This window comes from Macaca mulatta, chromosome 1 (genome assembly GCF_049350105.2).
Source record: "Macaca mulatta isolate MMU2019108-1 chromosome 1, T2T-MMU8v2.0, whole genome shotgun sequence".
Lineage (NCBI taxonomy): Eukaryota > Metazoa > Chordata > Mammalia > Primates > Cercopithecidae > Macaca > Macaca mulatta.
The window spans coordinates 23694292-23706670 of NC_133406.1; the positions used below are offsets into that span (position 1 = coordinate 23694292).

Here is a 12379-nt window from a genome sequence, read left to right on the forward strand (position 1 = left end):
ATCCACATGACTTTATTTGTATTTTCACTGGGCTTTTGTTATCTCAGGACATTCAAAGATTTACACTCTCTCTTCTATCAGAGTTAAGTACACACTGCCAGCTTGACCTTTCAATCTGGGCTGCTCTTTGCTTCTCCCAAGTTACCAGCCAGCTCAGATAAAGGGAGAAAAATGAGCTATTATTCTTCCTGGAAGTTGAATGGCTGCTTCCCTCTAAATATCTAGAAAGCCAATCTTCTGTGAATTAAACTCTTTCATCAGCTATTAGCTGGATCCTAAATCATTGATAAGAGGGATAACCCCTCAATTCATTGATTGACATCTTGAGAGTTTATCAACTCTAAATAATAACAGCAGCAACATCTGAGACAATAGTCAGCATTTATTCAATCTAAGAGAAGAAGCAGTTCTTGTTTTCAACTTAGAAAAATACCTTATATTCTCAGAATTAAGATAAGTGGCATTTCTTCTAACTTTATTATATATGTATGTGTGTGTATACACACACACACACACACACATAAGCAACACCAACAGGGTCTCTTGCATATAAAGCACACTGTATTATGTGCTGAAGACTCAATAAAGTAGAAGGTTAAGTTCTAGATTTTTCAGGATCCTCTACATTTTAAATGTTCACTTATGTGGTCCTCCTCAATGCAATTGTTGAAATTTTATCATTTTAAAAAAAATTTGGAGACTCTGTTCATTATAGGGATATCCTTATAGGTCTCCTTAAGGACTTGGCAATTATCTTAGGATGACTGAGCATGCATAAAATGCTCTAGGCAATTCATTTTTTTTCTTTTTTTTTCTTTTTTTTTTTTTTTTGAGAAAGTCTTGCCCTATTGCTCAGGCTGGAGTGCAGTGACACGATGTCAGCTCACTGCAACCTCTGCCTCCTGAGTTCAAGCAATTCTCCAGCCTAAGCCTCTTGAGTAGCCGGGACCACAGACGTGCACCACCATACTTGGCTAAGTTTTGTATTTTTATTAGAGATGGGGTTTCACAATGTTGGTCAGGCTGGTCTCAAACTCCTGCTCTCTAGTGATCCACCCGCCTCAGCCTCCCAAAGTGGAGATTGCTGAGATTACAGGGATGAGCCACTGCACCTGACCTGCACTAGGCAAATCTATGAAATTCAGCAAACATTTAGGGAATGATGATTAGCCATGTGTGTGTTATGCCCCAAAATTAAAGAGGAAAATACTACGTTGCTGCTCTTTGCTTACTGCTCTAGAGAGGGCAAACAGATAAAGAAATAAAAGTTGAGCTTGTGAGTAAAGATGGAAGACTGAGCATACAGATTATATGTAGATGTATCTCCTCTTTCTGAAAGATCCTTTAAAATAATAGTAAAATAATAATAAAAAGTTATCTCTCTCTAATGAAGAGAATGAGAAATTTCAGCAAATTTCTTGAAGATAGAAAATAGGTGAAATGGTGATACCTGAAGTAGAGGAAAGGAGGGGCTACTACTAAGGAGAAAACTTGCATTATGTCAAGTTAAATTCAAAGCTAAAAGGAGGCATAGGAACTGAAGACATCAGGCATAATGGAGGGTGAAGTGGTATGTGGGGTTATAAACAAAGGCAATCATTGGAACTATATATGGGACAGTCAACATCTCCCTCACTCCCCACACTAAACAGTAACATTGAGGCATTTCACCCCCTCAACTTATGCAAACAAACAAGCAAAACCACACAAAATACTGGGATTATCTTTAAGGAAATTAAATGAACTGTATGGCAGAACAATAAAGGAGCTCAACATCTGACTAATAGGAATCCTACAAAAAGAAAGTAGAGCCATTTTGGCTTTCTGAGTAGCACCATGGTGGTTGGCAAGAACAAGTGTCTTACTAAAGGTGGCAAAAAAGGAGCCAAGAAGAAGGTGGTTGATCCATTTTCCAAGAAAGATTGCTATGATGTGAAAGCACCTGCTATGTTTAATATAAGAAATATTGGAAGGACACTAATCACCAGGACCCAAGGAACCAAAATTATATCTGATGGCCTCAAGGGTCATATGTTTGAAGTGAGTCAAGCTGATTTGCAGAATGATGAAGTTGTATTTAGAAAATTCAAGATGATTACTGAAGATGTTCAGGGCAAAAACTGCCTGACTAACTTCTATGGCATGGATCTTACCCATGACAAAATGTGTTCCATGGTCAAAAAGTGGCAGACAATGATTGAAACTCATGTCGATGTCAAGACTAATGATGGCTACTTGTTTAATCTGTTCTGTGTTGGTTTTACTAAAAAATACAACAATCAGATACGGAAGACTTCTTATATTCAGCACCAACAGCTCCGACAAATCCCGAAGAAGATTTGGAAATCATGACCTGAGAGGTGCAGACAAATAACTTGAAAGAAGTGATCAATAAATTTATTCAATAATTGAAGCATTCTAACTGGTGTGAGATGGCATCTCATTGTGGTTTTGATTTGCATTTCACTGACGGCCAGTGATGATGAGCATTTTTTCATGTGTCTGTTGGCTGTATGAATGTCTTCTTTTGAGAAGTGTCTGTTCATATCCTTTGCCCACTTTTTGATGGGGTTGTTTGTTTTTTTCTTGTAAATTTGTTTGAGTTCTTTGTAGGTTCTGGATATTAGCCCTTTGTCAGATGAGTAGATTGCAAAAATTTTCTCCCATTCTGTAGGTTGCCACTTCACTCTGATGGTAGTTTCTTTTGCTGTGCAGAAGGTCTTTAGTTTAATTAGATCCCATTTGTCAATTTTGGCTTTTAGTGCCATTGCTTTTGGTGTTTTAGACATGAAGTCCTTGACTATGCCTATGTTCTGAATGGCAATCATTAAAAAGTCAGGAAACAATAGGTGCTGGAGAGGATGTGGAGAAATAGGAACACTTTTACACGGTTGGTGGGACTGTAAACCAGTTCAACCATTGTAGAAGACAGTGTGGCGATTCCTCAAGGATCTAGAACTAGAAATACCATTTGACCCAGCCATCCCGTTACTGGGTATATACCCAAAGGATTATAAAATCATGCTGCTATAAAGACACATGCACATGTATGTTTATTGCGGCACTATTCACAATAGCAAAGACTTGGAATCAACCCAAATGTCCATCAGTGACAGACTGGATTAAGAAAATGTGGCACATATACACCTTGGAATACTATGCAGTCATAAAAAATGATGTGTTTGTGTCCTTTGTAGGGACATGGATGCAGCTGGAAACCATCATTCTCAGCAAACTATCGCAAGAACAGAAAACCAAACACCACATGTTCTCACTCATAGGTGGGAATTGAACAATGAGAACACTTGGACACAGGAAGGGGAACATCACACATTGGGGCCTATTGTGAGGAGGGGGGAGGGATAGCATTAGGAGATATACCTAATGTAAATGACTAGTTAATGGGTGCAGCACACCAACATGGCACATGTATACATATGTAACAAACCTGCACATTGTGCACATGTACCCTAGAACTTAAAGTATAAGAAAAAAAGAAATAAATAATTGAAGCAATAAATTGCTTCATCCTGACAGCATTGAAAAAGACGTAGAAAAGCCTTGCCAATCTACTTGTCCTCTCCATGGTGTCTTCGTTAGAAAAGTAAAAATGCTGAAGAAGCCTGAGTTTGAATTGAGAAGACTCATGGAGTTTCATGGTGAAGGTAGTAGTTCAGGAAAAGCTACTGGGGATGAGACAGTTGATAAAGTTGAACGAGCTGATGAATATGAACCACCAGTCCAAGAATGTGTTTAAAGTTCAGACTTATAATAGTAGCAAATAAAAAGTCCTATTAGTGAAAAAAAAAAGAAAAAGAAAAAAAAGAAAGTAGAGAAAATACAAGAAAGAAAATTGCCAAAGAAATAATAGAAGCAAATTCTTAGAGCCCAAGAACAAAGTTTCCATATTGAAAGAGTCCACCACATTCCCAATGTAACAAATACAAATGACTCAAACCTTGATGTCTCATCATGAAATGTAACACTCAAGGATGAAATTCCTAAAGGCTTCCAAGAAGAAAACTAACAAAAACAGAGTGTCCACGAAGAAACAATACACAAGCTAGCAGTGGACTTAGCAGTAGCATCACTGGATGTTGGTAGACCATGTAGAAATGTCAACAAGTCAGGTATAGGGTGCTGACGAGTTGATGGGTGCAGCACAGCAACATGGCACAAGTATACATATGTAACAAACCTGCACGTTATGCACATGTACCCTAGAACTTAAAGTATAATAATAAAAAATAATTAAAAAAAAAAGAAATGTCAACAAGTTTTTGAGGGGAAAAAAAAAAAGTTAACCTAAAGTTCTACAACTACACTAATAGTCAAATGTGAGGGTAGAATTATTTTTAGACTGGGAATAGAAAATTTTATCTCCCATGCACCTTTCTCAGGAAGTTGCTTGAGAATGTACTACATCTAAATGAAGAAGTAAACTAAGAGAAAGAAATGAGATCCAGGATATGGAGGATCCAACCCAGGAAAGTGACAAAAATCCAGCGAGTAGTCCTGGAGACTGGCTCAGGATATTGAACTGGGACAGGTCTGTTAAAGGGAAGAGTTGCAACGGTATAGTATGATTGAGAATTTTTTTTTTATTATTTTTAGCGTCTTTTCCAATGCATTAGTGGTTTAGCTGGAACCCAGAAGTCAGTATTGACATGTCAAGTTTTTTTTTTATTATTTAAACTGCATTCTGATTTATATTGTGATTTCTTTGTTATTTAGATGGTGTATTTCTTAATTTCTAAATTTACAGGGCTTCTAGTAATCTTTTTCTTACTGATTTCTGGTTTAATTGCATTGTGGTTAAAGACACTTGGTTTGATTTCTATCCTTTGGAATTTGTTGAGATTTGCTTTATGGCGTAGCATATGGTAAATTTTTGAAAAGTGTTCTGAGTGTGCTTGAAAAGAATGTGTAATTCGCAGTTGCTAGGTGCAGTGTTCTAAATATGTCAATTAGGATAGGTTTGTTACACATGTTATTCAAATTTTCTGTATCCTTACTGATTTTTGCCTGCTTGTTTTATCAATTTCTGAGGGACGTGTATTTAAATCTCCCACTGTTTTTATAGATTTGTTTATTTTCTTAGTAGTTCAGTCAGATTTTCCTTCATTTATTTTGAAACTACATTATTAAGCACATAAAAATGTTAAAGTGTTATGTCTTCTTGGTAAATTAAGCCTTTTATCATAATGAAGTATTCTCTTAATCTCTAGTAAAAGGCTTTTTGCCTTTAGCTCTATGATAGAACTAACCAGCCTTCTTCAAGGTAGCTTTTGTATGACATATTTTTTCTATTATTATAATTTTTTTTACTGTCAGCCTCTCTGTTTCCAGTTCTACATGTATCTCTTGTGAAGAGCACATGGTTGTGTTTTGTTTTTATGTCCAGATGGATAATCTTCGCTTTTAATTGGAGCATTGAGTCTACATACGTTTAATATAGCCATTGATTCATGTGAGTTTAAATCTCTCATCTTACTCTGTGCCTTTTAGATTGATTTTTCAAAAAGCATTTCCCTCTTCTATTAGCTTTGAAGTTATATACTTTTATTATTCTTTCATTGATTATGTAAGAGATGACAACTTTTTCTTATCATGGTTCACCATCAGTTGGCACTTTTACCCTCTCCCCAGAAAATGCAAAGATCTAAGGTACTTAAACTCCATTTATCCCCTTCTGACTTATATGCCATTGTTGTCACGTATTTTAGCTTATGCATATTTTAAACTCCAATGACATATTTATTATTGGTTTATATAGCCAACACTGCACACATATTTTTCTTTTTCATTTCTTTCCACATCTCTGTCATTTTATCTGGAAAAATTTTTCTCCCACTTGAAACACTCACGTTAATGTTTTCTTTAAGGCAGATCTGGATGTGACAAACTCTTTTGGTTTTGTTTGTCTGAAAATGCTTTTATTCTAAATTCACTTTTGTTTGCTGCCTCCAGTGAGAATTTTCATTTGCTTCTTTGAGGCAACTGGGGGCCTGAGCAATCAGGGTCACCTTAATCCTATTTCGGTGGTTGAGTAGATTGGAAGTTGAGCTGGTCACTGCAAAGGCTGGTACACCCTGGTTCATCCTCACAGCATTTCAAGGTTCCAGACAAAAACAGGAGGAGCTGATTAGGTTTTCCTCATAAATTTTGTCCCTCTACTACCTGGAGGCTTTCAAAAATTCTTGAATTAACAAATATACCTAAGGGAAAGATGTTTGTCTCACTTCTCTATATTTCCAATCTTCTAGGTGTTGGCTTGGTGATTTTTCACTATCCTGTTAGCTCTCCAATATTTTCAGATGACTTCTTCCCTTCTTTTTCCCTCAGCTCCTTTGTCCCTCTCTCTTTCTCCCCTCCCTCTTTCCTTCTTTTCTTCTTTCCCTCCTTTCTTTATTCTCCCTTCCTTCCTTCCCTCTCTTTCCTCTTCTCCATTATTCCCTCCTTTCTCCTTTCCTCCCTTCTTTCCTTTTTCATTCTACCCCTCCCTCTTTTCGTCCTTTCTCTCTTCCTTTTTGTGTGAGAAAAGTTTTGGTGTATAAAGGAGTGTTTTTCAAGTTAACTGAAACATTTTCTCACATGTCGAAAACCTAATTTTCCAGGAATGTTCTATAACTGAAGCAACCTAAAACACACAGATGTTTTTGTAGAGATCATTTCAATGTAATGAAGCCTGCTTGAGCTCCAAATGTTTGTCAGCACTGTGTTAGGTACAATTGCTGCCTTGAGGAACTTATGGTCTTGTAAGGTTGACAAACCCATAGGAGATAAGTACATATAACAGAATGATTGTTGACAAGACATCTATTTTGTTGTATTGAATTATTCTCGATAGAGAAATATTCGTCCCTGAAACAGAGAAGTCCAGGCACTGAAAACCATTTACAACAGGAAGCAGAGTTTTATTATGCAGAATACAGCAAAGTCCTGATGCTCACATAATGCACCTGATGAGACTTTCTAAATTTTCTTTCAGAACATTCTCATTTATCTTTTCAGGAGCCTCATCCTTCTTATGAGAAAAAAGAGAATAAATCTCTTATTTTAAAACTGATTTCATCTAAATAGTTTAAGATGGATCTTTTCAAAATGTAGAATCAGAGCCTTAGGATGACAGATGTGTACCTATCTGTGGGATCAAGCACTCGGTGTCTTTCCCCTAGTCAGAGGGCCTGATCCTGCTGGCCCAGCTTCAAGACCAAAGTCCAACACAGATTAAGAGGTAGAAGAGCAAGTCCCAGCCCTGATATTTACTGGATCTATGACCTTGGGCAAGTCATCTGTGTGACACCCCCTCCGCCACCTGACAGGTAGGAGATATTCAACAAATGTTGAACCAAGCATCTTTGTCTCATTTTCTATACCTGAAAAATGTGAGTAGATGCTGTTGTGAAAATATAGTAAATGAGATAATGCAGGTGAAAAGCCTTTGTAAATGGTAAAGGACAATACAGATTGGGGAGGATTGAATGGTACACATATCTGGTCATGTCAATGCTGAGTTGATTTTCTTATCCTCAAACTGGATATAAGATTCATGGTTAAAGTACGCTGTTTTTTTTTTGTTTGTTTGTTTTTTGTGGGAGGTGGTTAACCTCAGTGAGGTTCATGCTGTTTTTTGATGACAGGATATTGGAGGAAATAGGATACTCTTTAAAGTCGAATGAGAGGAGTGGAAAACAAATCATCTCCACTGGCAATGCTAGTGAGGTCTAATGAAAAACAAGGACTGTCTTTTATCCAATGATCACATTTTCTTCCTGAGCCTAACCTAATTGTATTATTGAATGTTCTGGAGCCCTCCTCACTTATTAAACTACTATAATCCTTTACTTATGGGTTTCAAGATATCATTATCGTCTCCTCCCCCTAATGAAATGAAAGGTTTTAACTCAGTTAGCCCATCAACAGTCCCTGATGAAGCCTGACAAATCTCTTTTTGGACTACATAGGCTTGATAACAATAATGCCAGGGCACATTCTTTCTCTAAACTCACTTTCCTGAACTAGATGAGTGATCAGAAAGCATTTATGATATCTTCAGAGTCAGAATGGAATTAGTACACCTATGGGTCCACCTCCTAGAGACCTGTACAGAATCTAACACTCTTGAAAAATTCCTTCCGTTGACTGAACTGCAAGACTCAGCCTTCTGAGTGGGTGGGTGTTGAGGGTCTGATCTGATGACAGGCAGGAGGGAGAAGACGGAGCAGCCTCTTCTTGGAGTTCCCTGGGGAGACGTACACAGATGGCTGCTACACTATGCAGTTGGTGGGAATGAAAGTCCCTTTTGTGAAGGGAGGGTCCTGATTTTGGTCACTTACTGGAGTCCCTGGCAGAAGTAGCCATTAATCAGAGTCAGCTTCTTCATTTGGATGGTAATGCTGATAGATTTCCAAATCTTGGGGCAGGAGAGGGCAAACTGGGGTGGTGGCACTTAAATGCACTAAGTGATGAGGTCACAGATGGATTTTGAGGGTGGACGTGGCAAAAGTGGGGGCTGGAGCAAGAAAACCCCAGCAGGCAGGTGGTGTTAAGGTGCTAGAGGGTGGCAGGAGGGATTGTTGAGTCTACCATCTGGGCTTCTCCTTCCAAAATTCATTCCCCTTCCACAGATGCCAATGCTTGTCAGAGGTTCATAGAACCAAAAAGAACCTGCACTCCAACTGTTGATGATACTGAAGTGACCTTCCTTTTCTGTTGAATGAATATGGCCATTTTTCTTTAACAGAATATAAAGACTTATTAAGCACATTCTATCTTTCAGACATTCTGCTGAAGTTTTATACGTATTATTGTCTTTTATATTTATTACAGTCCCTTTGAGTTAACTTACTATTTCTGGATAAGGAAACTGAGGCTCAGAATGGTTGACTAACTTACCCTCTGTCACATATCTCATTTCTACTCAACACAATAAAAAGGCCCATTATTCATGTATTCAGTCCATGAATTCTCCTTGAGATGCTTGCTATGTGCAAGCCAGAAATTACTAGAAGCTCACCACCCTGTTTCTTTTGGACTTAGCCTCATTTCTTTGTAATTTGCTCAGCTAACCTAAAAGCTCCTGGACAAATCCTTAATAATATTATTTTGAAAAGCCTCCAGGGAAGAACGTTTTTTAGGTTTTCTTGGTAACTTAAGTTTCCCAGAACTTCTAGGGATTTCTTAAGGGCCAGCCTATGACCATTTTGCTACAATTGAAACCAGCTCCTCATGATAAGTGGAGAACAGCGAGAGCAGGAGGGAAGTCTTTGAGAGCAACCTATCCTCGGAGGAAAGTAGATGTTGTTGGCAATGAGATGGAGCCACAGGGTCAAAGGATATTAGAGCCAACTGGAACCTCAACAGACAAAGACTCTAACTCCCCCACTTTCCAGGAAAGAAAATGAGCTGGGGGAGAATGAACCACTCCCCTCCCCCAAATCACTGAGCTATGTCATGGCAGAGCTAGAACTGGTGTTTGGGGCTGCTTATTTCCAGGGAGGCAGAACACGTGGGAGAAATAGCTAGAGCCTTGAAGGCAGGCAGGTCGATTCAAATCCTTGTTCTGCATTTCCTAGCCGTGGAATTGGGCAGGTTTTTCAATTGTATATATTTTGTGCATTGGTTTATTCATCTGTGAAGTGGGCCTGGTAAATGAGACAATGTACGTGAGTCCCTGCAGCACAGTAGGGACTCAGTTAATATTTCTTTCCCTACCCAAGACCCAGTCTTTTTATCGATTATATTCATTAATGTACAAATCACACCAAAACGTAGTGACTTGAAACAACAATGATTTATTTTCTCTAACAATTGCTGTTGGTCAGGAATTTGGGAGGGGCTTGGTTGGGTGGTTCTGGTGTGAGAGTCTCTCATGAGGTTGCAGTCAGATGTCAGCTGTGGCTTGACTGAGGAGGGAACATTCAACATTAAGGTGTCTCACTCCTTAATGGTAAATTGCTTCTGGCTGTTGGCAATGGGGCAGCGGGGTGGAGGGAGGTGTCTCAGCTCTTGTCCCATGGGCCTCTCTATAGGACTGCCTGAATAACCTCACAACATGGTGTCTGAATTCCCCTGGAGTGAGTGATCCAAGAGACCAAGATGAAATCCGCGATGCCATTTGTGATTTATCCTTGAAATTCACGTACTTCTGCTATATTCTATATTCTATTGCCACACAGGGCCAATCCTGATTCACAGGGTAAAGGGACCATACAGAGCACAAATACCAGGAGAGGAGGATCACTAGGGGCCAGCTGGCATACTACCCCACAAATGAGGGCCTATTCCTCAGCTCAATTGTGTGAGGGTGTTATGTCCCCACTTGACTTCTGGTGTCTTGAGTGTTGTTGATGTTTTCAAAAGTCACCCATAGATCCTCAAGGAAGACAGGGGCTGTACCCTCCTGAGCGTGTTCTGGAGTTCTGGGAACACTGCTTATAATTAGCCAAGCAATAATTCCCACCACTGAGCTGACTCCAAGGCTCATCTGCTTGCTTCTCTTGAGGTTCTTAAATAGACAGGGATGTGTTAGTGACACAGTACATTATCTGTCTGTTACCATTTTGGCAGGCAACATAGAAACGTGACTTTTTAAAGGAAGAGTTAATCAGTGTTAAAGCAGCTCCTACAGCACAGGCATGCAGCAGTGCTACAGACTGCCTAGGAAGGCTGGGGCTGCAGAACACCAGGGCCCGAACATCGTACCCTTTGAGTGTCCCCTGGGCATGACCTGGAAGCAGAGCTGGATGAGACATTGCTGGAGCTCCTGGTGCCCTGGCTCAGCTGGGCTCATTACTACTGACATCTTCCCACTTCCTCTTCACTTGGAAAGCATTGAATCTGCTCCCAAATTCAGCATCACTCCCAAGGAGGAAGCCTGTGAAGTGCGATTCTTGCTTATTTGCTGATGACTTTCAAATCTGTATGTCTACTCCGCCCCCCACCAAATCTCTCTCTTGAGCTCTAAACTACTCACTGCTCATTTTCATTTGGATGTCCCACAAGCATGTTGAAAGCTGAACTCATAATTTTATTCTCACCCAAATTTCCAAATCCTCCTGTGTTTTCTACCTCAGTAAATGGCACCACCATTCTTTCCATTGCCTAAGCCAGAAACCTAAATGGTATGACATGATGATTAAGAGGGAAAGATAAGAAGATTGGAGCTTTTGTGCCTGTCCTGAATCTCAGCTCTGCCGTTTATAAACCGGTGGTCTTTGGAAATTTGCTTTACTTTAGGTCTCAGTTTCTTCTTTTGTGGAAATGGAGATAATAATAGAAATAATCAAAGAAAATGGTTAGGAGAATTAAAAAAGGAAGGTGCTTGGCATATAGCATGAACTCAAAAAGTGCCTACAAATCGTTAGGCTCTTTGGATTCTATCTCCTAAATATTTCCTGAATTCACTCACTTCCTTATATTTGCCATCCCAAGCCTGAGGCACCATCACTGCTTAGCTGTACAATTGCTTCTTGATAAGAAGAATCTCTGCAGCTAGATAACTCGAAAGTACAGACATGGGGGATGTTACATCCCTGCTCAGCTCCCACATCCTCTTGTTCTTAGGATTTGAAACAAATTCTTTACATGGCCCAAAGGGCTCTGCAGGCTTTGACCCTGCTTCCTCTCCAGCCTCACACCCTTTCCTTTTATTGACCTTTCATTTCCTCTGATAGAGAACGCTGTCTCTTACCTTCAGGCCTCACACTAGCTTTTTCCTCTTCAAAGAATAATTTCCTATGTTAAGCCCCTTCTCAGCATTCACTGTAGATCTTCTTGTTGAGAAAGAAAGGGAGAGGCAGGTATAGATGAATCAGATAAAGATGTTTATCTCTTCCTTTCACACTACTCCTAGGCCTTCTTAGTTGATTTTTGACTGTTAGGTTTCTAAGTTGTCTGAATGGCTGTGGATGGAGGATTCCTTAGGTCCGATCTTGGGTTTTTCTGGATGTACCCTGTGACACCTCTGATCCTGCTCCCTCTGCCTGGCTTCCATTCCTTTTCATCCTTTAATCTCAGCTAAACATTGCCTTTTGGGAAACAGGTTCAGATCTGCTGGACTTGGCCAGGCTCTTCTCATCTCCTACTTCAGTCTTGCTGGTTATTCTCTGCTCACCTCCTTTCAGTCTTGTTGGTTGTTCTCTGGTCACCTCAGTCTTCAGTCTTGCTGGTTATTCTTTCCTCACCTCCACCTTCAGTCTTGCTGATTATTCTTTCCTCACATCCTCCCTCAGTCTTGATGGTTATTCTCGCCTCACCTCTTCTCTCAGTCTTGCTGGTTATCCTCTCCTCACCTCCTCCCTCAGTCTTGCTGGTTATCCACTCCTCACCTCCTCCCTCAGTCTTGCTATTTATTCTCTCCTCATCTCCTCCCTCA

General features: G+C 39.7%; 1 pseudogene; it reads left to right on the forward strand.

Annotated features, from left to right (window-relative positions):
- Window positions 1-1836: 1836 nt before the first annotated feature.
- On the forward strand, window positions 1837-4049 carry LOC695964 (small ribosomal subunit protein eS1-like; annotated as a pseudogene).
- The last annotated feature ends 8330 nt before the right edge of the window (window positions 4050-12379 follow it).